An 18540-nucleotide genomic window follows, 5' to 3' on the forward strand; every position below is an offset into this window, starting at 1 on the left:
CTAAATTTGTTCTAAACTGTCCCATCCTAGAAATTAGGGTTTGGATTAGGAGGGTTTTTATATACATGCAGATTCAACAGAACTGTACAATTAATGAATGCAGTTTTAACTCACAGATAGATGTAAAGTATCATGCAAAGTTCTAATAGAAGAGTTTCAGGGGTGTCAAAATGAACCACTTTACTATTCTCCAATCTAAGTTTTCAGTAATTAAAAGTAAATCCAAATAAAGAACAAGACAAAAAGAACCCAAAGCAAAACCAAACCAAAAACCACCATGATTTTTCATTTGTCCTGATAAGTACTACAAGTAAGCATGACTATATCAAAAGGGATTTTGATTTACAGCTCACTTATCTCACCAGAAGAACTTCTAACCTATCTTTAATTGTACTTGAAGACTGCTTTTTTTCTCCAAAACTGGGTTGTGAATGTTGCAACCTGTCTAAAATCCTACATTATGTGACGCCCTTCATTTCATGTGATGTTCCACATTACCTAAACCATTACAATTCCTCCCATATCTTCCCATTTCCATTTTCATTCTGCATTCTGTTTCACTTCTTTTTTGCTGAGCTGTGGAATGCAAATTATGGGATCCACCCATGATGTAATTTTAGGCTTCTAAACTCCAGTTGAGAGATAATTATGTAGGCCGGGCCAAATACGGAAAGACAAATATTTCTGCAATTTTGAGATGGACATAGTAGATGTCTGTCAAAACACAATGAATTGCATCCAACAAATGTCCATCTTTTTCCCATGAACTGTAGAAGGAATCCCAAAAGGTAGCTCAGATATACTTAATTTATGCTGTAGTTATCTGAAAAGAGGAATGTTAAGCCTGATATTTACGAAATCCTGTGTTTCTTGTTAGAAGGGACCTATTCAGGTCAATGTGGTGAAAACAAAACTGTTGAAGACATATTCTCATTGGTCTAGAAACAACGGAGAAAATAAACAAAGTAAAGAAACACAAGCAAAGGAGGAAAAAAAAAGATTGTCGTGGTTTAACCTGAGCTGGCAAGGAAGCCCTACGCAGCCACTCACTTGTTCCCCCCAGGGTAGGATGAAGGACAGAATCAGAAGGGTCAAAGTGAGAAAACTCATGGGTTGAGATAAAGGCAGTTTAAGAGGTAAAGCAAAAGCTGCACTGCTCAGCAGTAACAAAAACATCCTTGTGTTATCAACACTGTTTTCAGCAAAAATACAAAACATAGTCTCGTACCAGCTATGATGAAAACTAACTCTGTCCCAGACAAAACCAGCACAGAAAGTCATTAAAGAAACCGTAAAAATATAATTTTTGTGTATTTCTGAGTGACCTGGATCGGAAAGTGAAAGCATATGTGTTTGAGTGTGTTTCCATGTACAGAGATGGCAATGGAAAGAGTGGAATCCCTAAATCACTGTGGTTGCTATCAGTCATTCCAGTGGATTTGGCAATATTACTTGGAAATTTATTGTGGCACTTAACTTAGTTTTCCATACTGGTATATTGGCTCAACTAGCGAGATCCATCTCATACCAGTTTAATTGAAAAACTAATGCATCTCATACTGAGATAATTTACAAGTCCTTTTGAGAAAGCATAGGGCAGAAGCTGTATGTACTGAGAACTGTGTACACGCGGATCATACAGAAGTAAAAGTATCTCCCTTCTGCTGATCCAAAGATTCAGATCTTTCTGTGACTTGAGCAGTCTGGTAAGAAAGGGATAATAGCAGAGATCCCTTGAGTCACTTGCAGATTAAGTAAGGGGGAATAGTGACAGGAAAGGGGGGAGATTTCATGGTATATCTTGCTTGGTGCAAGGGCATTCATATTCTCAAATATTCTTTGCTATCCCTTTGCACTGAGACAGCTCTGAAATGGAGACCAAACAAAAGGCCGACTGGCCAGAAACAGGCAGGTTTTCATTTCGGAGTCACAAAGAAAAGTCGCAGAAAGACTAGGAAAGGGGACATAATTAATAGAACATTCCAGGGAAATTTCGGCAGCAAAGTAAATACAACGTGAACTGAAACACAAACACATGCCTTTATGAATGTGAAGCCGTATTAAGATTATGGTCAGAATAGAAAATCAATAGAAATACAAACTACAAAAAATCATTGAAAAAATTTTCAAATTGCAAATAATTGATTTTCATTTAATAATGTGTAAGAAGAAACATTTCCAGGGCAACCCTCACATTTGCCTAGAAGAATAACAAATTGAAGTTTGTCACTGAATTTACCTACTTTAAACAAGGGACTGTTCCCTGGCAGCAGTCCTCACCACGTGAGTATTTCTACTCACAGGGTCTTTATTTTATATAAGACTAGCCAGAAGCAGTACTGTGCTGAGTAAATATACTGTAAGTGGTTACAGTACATGTGGCCTATGGTGCTGTTAGCCTTTCATTTTTAATGGCACCTTACCTGAATACTTTGATCTAACAAAGAAAAAGGAAGCGGATCAGTGGATCAAACCCAAAGTCCTTCTCTCCTTGAGAGGGAAATCAGCGCTACACTGCTTACGTCTTTTTGGATTTAAACATTCAGGCATTTTCCTATAAAAATTACTCAAGGAAAAAGCATGTGACTGAATCAGCAGAGCACCCTGATCTAGGCCCCTTTTTCAGGGGAAGCCTGATCTGAGTTGTTTAGTTCAGCCATGAAATTCTGGAGTTGACTCTGTCCGTAGACTTCAGGCTTCTGATGATTTCAGATGCTGATGGTGGCTGGGACTGGGTATTTGTTGTTTGCACCATACAGTGCATGGTGTCTAGCATAATTTTTGCAAAAATCTGTGCAATTATATTGCATCTTTGTTGGCATGTCTCTAATTCCTCCAAATAAATTTTGAATCTGTTGGACAATTTGAAGATGTCTTAAGGAAATTATACCCTTGAAGATTTAAGATTCCAAAGTATTTTGTGCAGCTGATGACAGGGGGGAGGAGAAAAATCCTCCTTAGGAAAAGATTGTAGGATCAGTTCAACTCTTGAACTTGCTATGAATGTCCTACAACCCGAAAAATCTTCAGGCAGAATTAATGATGTGTCTGGCAACAAAACAGCTAAACATGAGACAAATAGATGGAAATCAGACTTGATTAGCTGTGCTGCTCACAGGAAGCCTTGTTCCAGTGCTGGCAGGGTGGATGTTGCATTCTCCAAGTAGCAACAGAAGGTAAGAGAGGAAACCCGGTGGCCCTTGAGAAAAAATGGGAAACTATTAGGATGTTATGAGGTTTGATGACCTGTTCTCCTTAGAAATAGCACTTGCCTGCATTCACTGGTACCAGACTTCCCTGTAGCTTACCAGGATATTTTCTCCTTTTATGAGAATATTAAAAGCAAAAAATGCTTCTGTAGCAATTTGAATTCAAGACACCAAGATATAATTTCCCGCCCTCCTCCCTCCCACCCCCTCCCTTAGATTCAGTTTTAATTTAAAATTTTCCATTCCAGGACACAGACTGCAGAAATTTCATGGGGAAGCATGCTTGCTTATATCTTTCATATTAAACCACCCTATTTTATACAGAAATAAACCTATTGTATTCTCAAACTTATTATTTTCTTTTAATAACATCTGAATTTGAAGCTGAATTTGCAAATGGTGTCCTAAAACCTGACTTGAATTTAAACCATACCTACTAAGTCTTTATAAACACCACGTCCAGTGATGTCTTACCTGCTAATAGCATTTAGCTCAAATTTTTTGCTATAAAAAGAATAAAAATTGTTTTCCTCATAACATAATTCCAGTGGAAATTTCTGTGAGCACAGCCATTCTTTGTGTCTCTTATGTATAGCCTGTGCTAAATTGTTAATGCCACAGATATATTTGCTTTATAAAGGCTACTCTCGACTCATCCCCTGGTTTTATTGTTCACCTCTCATTCCAGTAAGCATTTACATAATTACATCCCAGGTAAAATAGAATTAAAAACACGACTTGGCCTGCAAAATGTATCACTACCTTTTAACATTCACTTGCTCTCTTGTGACATCTCTACTGAATTTCCAATATATTTTTAATAACCTGCAAGTGGATCAGCTAGCAATATTCTCCCTGTGTTTGTTGCTACAGCTGAACCTAATTTGAGGATCTAGAGACAGCCAGAAATCTCTGTAAACCTTGTACAGACATGCAAATGCATCATCACCCTATGCCATTGATCTTTTAGGCAGAGTTGAATAAAAACAGCAGTAATGTTCAACAGCCAACTTCTTTTTCCAGTGGAAAAAAAAATCTCAGAAAATCTGGTCAAAACAGATTTTTTTTTCCTCCATTATATATATTTTTCATGTTACATTCATGTATGCTTAGTATTTGCCAAAAATTACTGTCAGTAAGACTATACTGATTTCAGGTTCCTGCTCAAGGGTGGATGAAACATCAGTCTCTATAATACACAGAGGAGATTCACATGGCCAGTATTCCCATTCATCCACTTTCAGAACCTGAAGGCCAGCAAAGCAGTTATATGTTAAGAGCTGGGAGTACTTCCATTACAAATCTAAAGTCAAACTCTGAACTTCTATTGGCCCTTTCCTAACTTCCAGTTCTTTGAAGGCAGCAGACATACATAAGGGAACTGATGTAAAATGGACCATCCCTTGTGTTCTCTCAGGAGCCTACTGCAAATACCCAACCCTAAACCTTTTGCAGATATAAAGTACCTTGGAAACGCAATGTGGATTTCTGTTATAGCAAGTCATTACAGAGGCCAAGGGCTTGCTGACTTCAAACTTTTCCATAATTATATTCCCTCCCTTCACACAAGGGGTTGTTTTTCTGTTACAAAACTATAACAGACGGCTAAAAATTATATTCTGGATATGATGTTCTTAGCAAACCTGAGTAGTCACCATTGATCCTCACTGTTGTATCCTTGAGACGCTTGTGGGAAATACAGCAACACTTAAAAAAACTCACCTCACTGAACAATGCAAGGACTGAGCTATAAGAGGTTGAGCAAACTTGTTTCAAAGAATATTTAGCTCGTATCAAGGTTCCCTGCTCTGAAAAGCTGCACTCATCATAGCAAATGCATTGTACTGCTCTGCATTTCTCTGAAAGTAACAACTTCTGAAATAATAGAATTATAAGACCATTAGAACCTCTACTAGGAATGATTACATTCAGAAATTTCCAGAACTTGAATATCTGAGTATGGCCAAGAGCTCCATTGTGTCTTACTGAGGTACTTGTATGGTGCTTGTTAGAATATTACATGGCCTAAATGGGATTTTTGTCCCCTAAACATGGCATCAAATACATAGTGTCAAGCCTAAGCTCCTTCTCTAAGACCCTTTTCAGTAGCCAGTGAGGCATAATTCACTGTGTTTATATTCAACATCTATTTCAACACAGGGGGACTTATACCTCAGAATGTCTCCCATCGGTTAGAGAACAATGGATAAATTTAGATAAAACAGCTAACTTGCAGGTAGCTAAATGAGTTAATGCCAACCATGACAGAAGTATGAATTCTTCTATCTTCTTCACAAAGGAAGGAACATACAGTGTGCCACAAGCATTCTGTATGCATATGTTTTTATGAATTTGTTTTGGCTGGGAATTATGTTTGCTTAGCTTTGCTTTCATATTTTAATAATAGAAAAGAAGATAAATTCAAGAAATACCCTTAAACCACTGCCCCAATATTATTATTATTATTATTATTTCTGCTGTTTTGAGGTCAGTTTAATTTTTAAGTTAATATTATGAATATGCACTCAAGATTTTTGGATGCTGGAGTTAACTATAGACAGCATTTTTCACAGGATGTGGCTAAAACGCTAATAGCCACCAGAATGCCCTATAGAAACAAAAAGACCACGTGTAAGTTCATTATGTTTTTATACTTGCATATTCCGTGAGCAAGTAGTGCATTCCATTTGCTAATTAATAGGAAGCAGAGAAGTTTTACAGATAGGAAATGTACTGGGGTTTATTTTGCCTTTATTTTTACTTTATAAATTCTGCCACACTCGACAGCTGATTTCTGGGTTTAGAAACTTGCTTCACTTTAGATGCTTTCTGTCTGCTGCTACTACTGTCTCAAATAAGGCTGGACTGAACTTTTAGGCACAAACCTTCCACACAATATAGAGTACTGAGAGATGTTCTCCCTTGGGGTCAGGCAAACAGCATTATGAACCTGAGGTGCTCTGTACAGCTTAAACCCATCCTGAGGCAGATCCTGCTTGGTTGAAGTAAACCCAGGTTCTATCTCCGTTACTGCAATTCTGCTGCCCCACTGCAAGTGGCTGGCAGCTGTACGGGATATTGAGTGTTAGCACTGCGGGCAGGAACTCTATGGGACATAGTTCTCATCACCTGCATGTAACCAGCAGTGACCACTGCTCACACAGCTGCCTAGAGTCCCGGGCTGGAGAAGACCACACAGGAAAAGTTAAACAAAGAGCTGGATAGTGCCTGTGGTAGGATAAATCTGTTTAATTGTCTCTTGAGCAGCAGTGCCTAAACAGATCTCCAAGTTAGTGGAGATTTACAAAGAATTAAAACAAAGAAGAGATTGTGAGGATTTTTTTACCATTGTGAGGGAAGACATTGCCATTCTGATCTCTCATGACAGGAGTGTGTGTGCAAGGAAGCATAAGCAGCCAGTGAAACAGGTCAAAAGGCATGGCCTCATCTTCCAGCAAGTGCTCTCTTCACAACATGCAATGGCAATGGTCCTGTCATCTGTCCTTTGTAGTTTACTGATGATCTGGTTTAATTAGAATGGGCAAGGAGCCTAGGAGAGAAGAAGGTTAAGCTGTCCAGGAAAAATTTCATTGTAGAAAGAACAAAGCAAGCTAACAAATAATGAAGCCCACCTTTTTAGGCAGAGCTTTCCTGAAGCTCTTCCAGAAAAGAACTAAGCAATATATCCCATTCTTCTCCAGGATCTATTAATTCTTTGGCTATTTTCAAATGTTATTAAGCTGTCAACAGCTGGGAGGAAAAAAAACCCAGAATAAAATGCGGTATACAAATATCAGCTGTGTGATTTGCATTTGATTCTCAGAAAACAGCTGTGCATTTGGGAGTTCTCTGTCGGGGCCAACATTTCCGTTGAATGTATCACAGGAGAGACTCTGACATCACCTTTGAATGTATGATTATTTTTCTAGAGCTCAAAGTCTAATTTCATTGCTACATATGTATAACTTAACGTTAGCTGGGTGATAAGCAGCTATTTCCTCCCATAAAAGCTGATAAAATTTAATGCACAATTCAGTAGAAGTTTTCTTTCAAAATATTGACTTTTATTAAGAAAACAGAAAAGGTTTGACTTCTGATAAAAATATTCAGCTTAGCTGCAACCATCATTGAAAATTGGCCCCAGTTGGAGAAATTAATCTAATTGCTTGGAGACAACTTCATGCTGTGAAGTTCTAAGTTGTAACTATTCATTCAGTATCAACCACAAAAATATAGCAGATTCATAATCTTGGTGCTCAGCAGATATTATACCTTCAGGTATTGTCTAACCACACGTTGTTTAAATTTGACAAGCGCTCCTCATTCAAGAACAACAGTTGCTATTTTCACTGTCATCTTGAGGGAGAGGAGACTGAAGAGAGATTGTGTAAACAAATACTGCTATGCCCATGCCTGCCCTTTTTGAGACTGGTGTTCAAAGGCTACAATAGTGGTGAAGTGCTCAGGACATAATCAGTTGTTTCCTGATACCCTTACTTTTAATCTATGACAAAATCTCTGCCTTCCTTAATAACAAATGTTAAAAGCACGATATGCAAAGAAAATAGATCCTGATAGTAAAATTTATTACATAACACTATTGTTTTCTTGACAATTCTAGTGGAACAATGGTAATTTTCAAGTAGTCCTCCTTCTACAAGTTTTTAAGACCTTCAATTACATCTTGTCGTATACTAGCCAAGGGGAAAAGGAGCTGCCTTCTTTACCGTCACTTCATATTTCCACTCATGCTTGGATCAGGATGGTCTCCCCATCAAACAACCTGCTCCCTCCATCAGGTCCTTATGGTCCAGCAATCACTTTAGCAAGACATGTCCAAACTGATTCACAAAAGCAAAAATAGTATATTCTCAGTTATACATGTCAGCATAGAACACGTGGATAATCATTACTGAGAAACTGGAGAAGTTATATTTCTTCTGTTCTCCTAGAATCTTCAGAAATTAAAGGGTCAATCACTTGATATAGCTAAGTATATTTTATATATGCTTGCCATACTTCCTAAGATGTTCTTTTGGTCTTATGTGCAAGAACATGTCAGAAAACAGTTCACTCTGGCTCTGCCTGACAGTTTTCTTTTTGTATTTTAGTTTTAAATGCATGTGAAAGGCATTGACTTCGATAGCTTTTTTATTACCTCAGGGCTACACCTTGCTAAGTTTTATGTTTTCAAAAATTTTGCAAACACTACACCTTTTGTGGTTTTGCAAAAGCCTCCTGCTTTCAGTTTCTGTGTGTTGATCAACTTAAAAAGACATGAAGCAATTATCACAGGAGCCATAATTAATGACTGTCACTACATTGGCAAGAGCTACCAGTATTTTAGTGCCGTTCAGGAGTTACAGCTTGTTGGTGCTCATCTTGCTAGGATCCATGGAAAATGTGATATCTTGCTAAACCTCAGAGGACGAGAGAGCTTTTAGGTGCAGTTAGAAAGTCTGCCATTCACTTTAGCATCATGTCAGCTAGTACCATTTCTTTCAATGGTGTGGTGTTCTGTGATATAAGCAGCTATTCCAGTTACTTGATGTCCCTCATAAATGTCCTGAACACTATGTCCATGCCCCAAGAAATGTATCTCATTATTCCCCACACACTACATAAATACATTCACTTTCTTAATTTACAGCTAGAGTGATAAAAATTGCTGTGATTGATAGGCAACACAAAATTGCAGATGTCAGGTGATTTACCAAACAGTCCTTGAACTTTTTGCAAGGGAGTGGCTTTTAAAGATGATATAACTATATAAACATTTGCTACTCTTTGTATGGAGCTGCAGAGCTCAAAAAAGTTGCTTTGCACTGAGTTCCAGCATACATCTCAAAACCTGTCCATAAGTCCATGTCAGTGATTGCTGATTTCAGACAATGCTTTAATGTTTACCTGGATAGCATTATAGAGACCTCTGCATGGAGGTCATACACATGAATCTCAAAGCGTTTCTGTACCTCATTATGTTTAAAGTGTTTGGAAACTAGTTTAAGCCAAAGGAATGTCTGGTTTCCCAAATGCATCTTCCCAGTACAACACATGAAAGCCTCACAACTGTGCAAATTTACATTTGAGAGCTACATACTAACATTGTTGAATTTAATGTTAAAATCCCCATTTTAGTGAGATAAAAAATGAGCCCATGGGGCTTAAAAGAAAAAAAAAAAGGGGGGGGGGGGGGAAGCATAATCTTCCCTCTAACTCAGAAGACAAGGTTTTCATAGGATTCTCCAAAGCACTGGTCTAACAGCACCTTATTCCACAGCAGGGCTTATGTCAGTTGGTGCAGCTGCACAAAGCCTGCCAGGAATTAGCTGGAAATGAAGTGTCACTCGGTTAACCGTGTCACTTCTTCAGCCCACAAGCAATCAAAAAAAAAGTACTCTGACACTGTTCACAGAGGAGGAATATGCTTTTGCACCAGGTTCACATTTTGTTCTCTTCCTTGTCACAGCAGCTGAATCGGAATGACATCTTGTTTAACTGTTCTGCACAATTTCTGAACATACAAAGTTCTTTAGCTTTTGTCCCTATGCATCACTACAGCGAGTTTTTGAAAACAAATATTTGGGTGGGGTACGTACTGCTGTAGTTAAATTTCAAGTAAAGAAAGCATGTTTTCAACCACAATCAATTCTGAACCATACGGCTCAGTTCAGCTGCCATCTGGGGTATGCTTTGATATGTTTAACAAGCTGTCTCTGTCATAACCACAATGCCTTGGAATACTACCATTTTTACATTTATCAGCACGTTGAACCTCACTCAGTTTTCTTCCTGCAGGGGCAAGAATAGGCATACTTTCTCCATGCAACACAAACAGCTGTGGGCTTTCAGAGCTTCAGAACACTGTGTTTGTTTGTTATAAAGGAAAATGTATACGTTGGAATTGTGAAAAAGGGGCTGAAAGATACATTTAATTCAAAGCAGATGCTACATAGAAAGTCTTAACTCAATCAATAAAGACAATGCAGACTTGTTTAGTTCCCTTGCTCAATAGCTTTGATAATCCTTTTAAGTTCATAAAATAGGCTAATGTAACTGACACAGCATTTTAGGCACATAACTAATCTGGAATTCAGTCTTTAAGTGCATCAGGCACTTACAAATCTGTGGTTGTTGCTACCAGCCATTTCCAAAAGTAATTAATTCTATTAAGGTTATATAAATTTTTAGCTACCTACACAGAAAGCAATTCATTAGGATAATGAGAACACCCAACAAAACCTCTATGAGATCAGTATGTGTGACCTTTGCAGGAGGACATAGCATCAACTGCCTTTGGATTTGACTGATTAGCTTCTCTAAAAATACTAATTTGAACATTTGTCCTCTTCTGTTTATGATGATACCTAAAAGGAAAAATCAAAACCAAAGAAATAAAAAAACCTGAACATCCCTCCCCCCCCCCTCCCCTCAGTCAAGTCTTTCCATTCCATCTGGACACCAGGGTAATGGGCGGGGAGCAAAAGGGAAGGGTTAACACTTTTGCTTCAGCAATTTGAGTTTCACCAGTTAGGATGAAATAAATATAGTCAGAGGATAACTTTTACATAGAATGGAACTATATGATAATGAAATCTATTACAGACAAAAATATACACAGTGAAAATCCCCATTATGTAAGAAAATAAAGGAAAAACCTCGACTGTGGAAGCTAATAATAGGAAAGTAAAAATGAGAACAAAGAGATGTCATCCAAAGTAATATAAAACCTTTTCCACCCATCTAGTTATCCTCAGATGAGCATTGCAGTCAACAAGACATCTGAGATCCATTTCCTAACAGCCAGGAAGGAAGGAAATCAGCAGTAATCCTACTTGTTTGGGAATAAATAAAGACTTCAGGATTCACAGCTTTTTAGCTTTTAGTTTAAAACCTTAAAAGGTAACAATCCTTTTAATTTTTATATAGAAATAGATGTGTAGCATGTATCAGAGGAGGAATATGTAAGATATATAAGATCCATCTTTAGCAGAAGCCTGTGAATGTTTGGTCAGGTTTATATGAGTTGCAGCAAACCAACCCAATGACACAGGACCTGGTAGAATTAATGCTATGAATATGAAAACACTCAGGGATTTCACTGTAGGATAATCATGAACACGGAGACACCTATGTGCCTAACTTCTACTCGCTTTAGTGGAATCTGGATGTGTTACTGTAATCATGTCCCTCAGAGAATATTCCTCATTATGTCAGATTTCCAGTTGTTCCAATTCTCCTCGAGTGCTAAATTAACACCTTCCTCCTCAGAACCTAAGGGCTGTCCAAGCTCTTTCACTTAAGACTGTGGATTTTTTTTTATTTCTCATATGATTTAAAACCTCCAAAACTCAATTCATTTTATTTTTAAAATTAGCTGCTGAGAGTTTTAGTTAACAGCTGTTCATTCTGCTTTTTAAGATTAGACATGATACTCAAGTCCAGCATGAGACACGTCTCTTACTTCAGCAATTCCTTTGTGCTCACAGTGGTTTGCACCTGCTGTTCCATGAACCCTTATCCTAGAAAGCCTTAGTTTTCTGTGAGCCCATAGGACTGCTTAAATTTATTTTTTGGTTAAATACATAAGAGAAAATATTGTTTGACATGCTGTTTTTATTATTTTGTGGGGTTTATTCTCTCTCCTGATTAAGTCTTTATAATATGAGAAAGCTCTCTAGTATATTTCAGATTTAGGAAAAAACCCCAACATATTACAGTCTGTACACAATACAAACTGAAAACGAGCATCTGAGGGCTCAGTAAACTGCAATATATTAAAATCGTTTCCAAACAACTTAAATAATCTGAGACTTTGCCTGCTGGATAGCTATCAATTTTTGGACTGGAATAAAATGAGAGATGATCGGGAAAATCTAATTTAGTTTTCCTCAGTCTAATCTATTTACCAATCTTCTGTATTTGCCAAAAATAAATAAACACGTCACTCTCTTATTTATTTTTTTCCCTCTCTCTGTTTTCAGCATACTCCCAAATAGTCATGTATATGCCTCTTGAATAATAATTTCTTTGGACAGATTTTAGACGGTTGATTCAGAAAATGATGCCGTGGGTGAATAGACAGTTTAGTAGATGGATGTGCATGAGAACTTGGTCCTTAAATGACCAGAACATGTTGATGCTTCAGAAGTGTGCATTCTTGCTGTGTGGGAAGTGGGAAATGTCAAAGATGCAAGATGCTATCTCTCACCAAAAATCAGAATGTAACATTCATCATGTTATTTTGATTTACTTGTGTTTTACATTATCTATGTACAGTAGCGTTCAAGTTATGCTAGACATAATTCCTGGTATGAAGCATTTACATCTTAAAATACTGTTCATATTTACATATCTTTTTTACAGATACTACATTTTAATGCTGGAATTAAATTGATTATGTCAATATTTTTATTTTAGAATTGGATAGTCCGAGTTCTTGAATATTTGGTTAAAACATGTAAATGATATTTCTTCTGTTCTGGCATTGTCCTCTAGCAATAGCACATTGAGTAGATTCTTCAGATAACATAGTTATCAGTTCAAATGACATAGTTGTATCTGAAGTTAATACATTACTTTCACATATTAATTAATTTAGGGGAACAAGAAGTTGGTTTGAACTAAAAATGGAATTTTTGCATTAAAAAAAACTTAAGCCAAAATTTTTTGGCAGTGTCAATACTTTCCTTTTAAGAATCAAAAGGTTCTTGAAAGCAACCCATTCTTAAAAAGCCTCTGTTTCAGCAACTTGCCATTTTCCAAAGGAAAGTGTTTCATCCCAGAGTTCTCCAACAGCTCTAAACATTTCTCTAGTGTTAGTCCAGCACACATGGGAAGTGTTCATTTCCACTGGCTGCATGAAAAATTGGTTTCAGGACGCAGATGTTTGCAGTACAATAAAACTACTAATTTGTATCTGAGTATTAACTTCTTTTCAGATCTTCCATTATGGAAAAGTATGCTTTCTCCGATTTTCCATCTCTTTATAACAACACCAGTTTGCTTTTCATGCCAAAGTTGTAGAGTCATTAAGAACCCAAGTTAAACAAATCCTGAGCTTTTCAGAAGTTTTATCAAAAAGCCAAATTTTCCATATAGCCAAAAATGTAGCATTCAGGATTCCATCCATTCAGTAAATTATATTCTACTTCATGAATACCTGTTAAGGAAAAAGTTACAAGAGAAGCTGCATTATAGCACAAGTCAGTTCTGTATTTCATGTAGTTCATAACACTCCTGGGTGTTTCACATTTCATTCCATTAATAGCCCACATTCTCAATTACTTAGTGATCCCAACTTCAGTCTTGGTTTCACATTTCTCAAGGAAGATATTACAAATATATATATTTTTTTCTGACTTGTGCATAGTTCAGGCCCTTAAGACCATGATTTAATGTTTTGGTTATTCTTGAATTTATTTGAACTGAGGTTTTTATGTCATTCCAGTTTGGCATTTACTGCTTAAAGACATGTACTTAGGATGAAACTTTTGATACACAGATGCCACTACAAATTTTGCTTCAGATTCAGTGAAGTTGGGAAGTGAGTTTCTGGCCAGACAGACTCCCAGGTGGGAGGAAGGACTTCATTCTACACATGGAAAATATCAATGGAACACGTTGTTCTGCTGAGCTGAGCAGGGCTCTATGTGGAAGTGACCTTTCTTATTACTTTCCTTTGGCAAAGAGGTCAAAAAAGGCGCTCAAAAGATAGAATATGCTTTCCTCCAATTCCCTGTTTCTCTAGATGTGAGAATGGCAGCTTACCACATGTTGAGGGACTGGCATAGAAACATTTCCATTTCAATTTCTATCTCAATCAAAAAATTTCACTTTTTCATGTTACCATGTGTCCTTCCTATTCTCAAACAGTGACATTCTCACAATGCTATATGAAATTGCTGATTCAAAAACAACTGCTGCTGAATTCCTACTAGTTGGAGCTTTTTTCATTCTTTTTCAGGAATGCCTGACATGGAAACATAGTATCACTGAGAGGTTTATTCCGATACAGGCAGGAACATCTGATGTTCCAAGTGAGTTTAGATATCAGTCATTTTACTCAAGGTCTTTAATACTGAGGTGACATCTTCATCTGCTATGATTTCTGGGCAAGTTCAAGAACTGGGAAAGGATGTCCTGTTTTGTTCTATTGACTTCTCTAGGACCATTTTTGCACACAGGCCTTGCCTTGAGTATTGTGTGCAGTTTTGCACACCACAGTTCAAGAGGGACACAAAACTATTGGACAGTGTCTAGAGGAGGGCAACAAGGATCGTGAAGGGTCTGGAGGGGAAGACTTATGAGGAGAGACTGAAGTCTTGGTTTGTTCAGCCTGGAGAAGCAGCGGCTGAGGGGAGACCTCATCGTGGTCTATGGCATCCTGATGAGGGGGAGCGAAGGGGCAGGCACCAATCTCCTATCTTTGGTGACCAGTGATAGAACCCAAGGGAATGGTATGAAGCTGCAACAGGGGAGGTTCAGGTTGGATATTAGGAAGAGGTTCTTTACTGAGAGGGTGATTAGGCACTGAAACAGGATCCCCAGAGAACGGGTCACAGTACCGGGCTTGACTGCGTTCAAGAAGCACCTGGACGATGCACTCAGTCCCATGCTCTGACTTGGTTGGCCCTGTGTGGAGCCAGGAGTTGGACTAGATGATCCTTATGAGTTCCTTCCAACTCAGGGTATTCTATGATTCTGTGATTCTATGATTTCAGACCTGTTTCTGCAGCGAACAACAGCTCCAATCTTCAGGATAATTTGCAACACAAGGATGGAAATACCTTTAGGCTTTTTCACAGAACCAGCAGTTTATAGAAAATACCCATAAGACATTCTCTACCTATAAAATGGTCCAATGTCTTATACAGACACTACATTGACACTCAAAAAAGTGAATCCTTTCTGAGGATTGCTAATTATGAAAGTTACTGCAGCATTTATCTCTTTTCCTGCCAGATAAATATCTTCAGATCTGAGGGATAAACCTCTAGGGCAAGCAAAAACAACATCATTGTTAGTCAGGCTCATTTAAGTCCTTTCATCAGTGTCAAAATGATTTGCTAGGCATATTACTACCTGCTTCATCATTAACAATTGCTGCAGATGCTTCCAAGAGCAGAAAGCAGAATTTTGGCTTATTTGGAAACTGATGGGGTTTTTGAGCTTTTCGTGCAATAATATTGCAGCTGCAAGTTGTATGCTGAGGAGCTGGATTAATTCTCCATTAGTTTTAGAGCAAGTTGATGCCAATTTTAATAAGCATCTCATATTTCTGTTATACCCTAAGTAAACAGGGAGGAGACTGCTGTAGAAGATGTTCATTCAGTAGTATCAGCAAATGATTTGCAAAACGGTTCCTGTTGTTTTATAATTAACAGACAAAGATTGTTGCACAGTGAATCATTTTAGCAAAAGTTGATTGCTGAATACAAATCTCTTTCCCACCAGGAAGAACATGATGGGCAAGATCTATGCCTGCCTGTGAAGTGTGTTTTCAAATGACTCACCAAGATTGCTTTGGCAGCCAGTGGAAAGAAAGGAACTTCCAAAATATGATCCTTGCCATCTGAGACACCAGTCTTCAGAGACAGTAGTTTGTCCTCTGAAAGAGACCATGGATTAGAGTAAAAAAAACCCAAAACCCAAACAAACAAACAAACAAAATACACCTACAAAACCAGCAAAACCAACAAACAAAAACAGAAAAATGAGATAAATTTGCTATCCAGCATTCATGAAAATCTTCAATGTCATCGCACATGAAGCCTGATAATATAGACAATGTCATGTAAACAAGAAAATTCCTACCATGTCTGCTTTGTACAGACAATTACAGAGATTTTTTTACCTCTCCAAATGATCCCTGAAATATTTCACAGTGACATCAAGTGCACTGTCACCTGCTACCTCTACCAGTGTACACATAAAAGCCTTAACAGACATTAAGAAAGTTGTAGCTCTTCTGAATTCAGTGTCAGTCTTTTACCATTGATGGAATCTCATCCACTGCACAGACATTTTTTCCCCATTAAAATCTGTGACTTTTAGATTTAACTGCAGAACAAAACTATTTATTCTTGAACTGAAGACCAAAACAGATTCTATCTTGTGGGTTTCCATGGGAAAATGACTCCCCAGTTGTAAAGAATCATGTCTGAAAGTTGCAGCTGTAATTACTTTAGAATGGTATTGAGAACATACAAAATAATCCTCACATTTAAGCTGAAGAGAGAAATCATTAGAACAAATCTGAAAATTGCTTAGCAAATAGGTAATATAAAGCACACTTTTCTTCTTAGGTCTTCTACATGTATTCCAGCATTGTTGAAGGAGGCAATTTTCCCTTACTTTTCAAGGATACAAAGGAATTCCAGATGGCAATAGGGTAATTGTCAATGAAGCCCAAATATAAACCAGTGGGAAAGCTGCAATCACAAAACAATCAGACATGATTCCATTACGATCCTGCAGTTAATGCTTCACTGATTCATCACATCCTGACTAAGGATATTTCCACAGATGTTTTGAGCAACGAGGAAAAAAAAAAGTCCACTGGGGCTCAGCAGGCGAGTGGCCAGGTTGCAGGGTTGGCAGTCGCTACAGCAGTGCCACGTGGACGCCTTCAACCAATAGATGGTTCCTCAGAGGCTTTGTCCCCCTCCCAGCTACCCTGGCCACTCCAGCTATTCATTTGTGAGCCTTCCTTCCTCTCTTGCTCCCTAAAGTCTTACAATTATTAACAGAAGCTTTTGTGCCATTTGGAAAAAAACTTTGAGAGGTTCTGAAATATTGGGGGGTTTCTGCTTATATGTCTTCCAAGTAAGTTCTCAACGCCATTGCAAAAGGTTGTTAAGTCTTTTCATCACCTGAAAGATGAAGATTTTCATTGCCCTCATAACACTGCAGAATCTGGTCATATCTTTACTTTTATAAGCAGCACTTTCTATTGACTGCATTTACAGATGAATTATAATCACCAATTCTAATTACGTTCCATGTAATCATCACAGATATGAATTCTAGTTAAATAGATCCCTCCAGCTTTCCCAAACATTGAATTTGCTGCACATCCATTGTTTTCCAGCTCACAATACTTATGAATCATCTATTACAGTAAATGAAAAAAAGCAATCTCAGAAAACAATTATCTTATAAATGCTTTTCCTGGCTGAATTTACACCAAGAAAATTTCTTTCCAAAAGTCTTTCTTCAGGGCATCCGTAAAATAAGTAGGAGCCATCTGTGTGTGTGTGTGTGTGTGTGTATGTGTATATCTATCTCATATCATCTGCCAGATCTTACCATCAACATACTACATGGATTTTTGCCTGTTACAAGCTGAACTAAATCCAAAGATTCTTTAGAAAATATCCTGAAGCTTTTATTTTATTTTAAATTGGCTGTGAACTTTAATACATTATTTTAATCCTGTCCTCAGATTTAACCTGAATTACTTAAACCTAATGATCTTTGATGCTCTATTGCAGGAATTCAGTTTCAACATCATTCCAGTCATTTTAGAGGAACACCTCCCTTCCAATGTTTGATCTTGTTTGATGTGTTTTTCTGCCCTAAAATCCTTGGTTTTTCCAAGGTCATTATGGTATAAGAACTAGACAACTGTTCAGACGTAAAACCACAATATGCACTTTCATGCCATACAATGTTTATGATCACAGACAAGTATTTATAAATGAAGATATTGCTTATCTCAAAACAAACACAAAACTGACAAGAAAAGAACCCAAACATTACAAAAAATTGTGACAAAAGCAGAGAAATTGTGTAGAACTCACAGTGTTCAAATACTGTTTTGGGGATTGGTTTTATTATTTAAAAATCAGCAACCCCCCCCCCCAAACTATACATTAATGTGTAAATAACTTCTAACTACACAATGCATTTCATCTGCGGTATGTTTGTCTTCTGATGTAGTAAGGACAAGATTCATAAAGGTATCAGGCACCCTGGCTTCACTTTCAGTGAAACATATATAAAATGTTAACTCCATGACTAAGAAGCACCCTATACACCAATTAATTATCCAGTGAAAGAGGTCTATAATTACTCAGTGGAGCTCCCATGTCCTCCAATAATATAAATAATCAAATAAGAAATGGTACTGTATCAAAATATAAATGCAGATAGGTACCCATACTTCCCAACAAATGCAGAAAAGGGAGGCTTACATTCAAGATAGTTTTTATTTTTATGTTCTTATTAAACAAAATAGATTACAATATTTTCACTATATAACACCTTCATAAAAATTGACTGTCACTGGAAAATATTTGAAAAAATAACCTAACAACCCCCCTAAAAA

This window comes from Gallinula chloropus, assembly GCF_964237585.1.
Source record: "Gallinula chloropus genome assembly, chromosome: 3".
In the NCBI taxonomy this organism is placed as follows: domain Eukaryota; kingdom Metazoa; phylum Chordata; class Aves; order Gruiformes; family Rallidae; genus Gallinula; species Gallinula chloropus.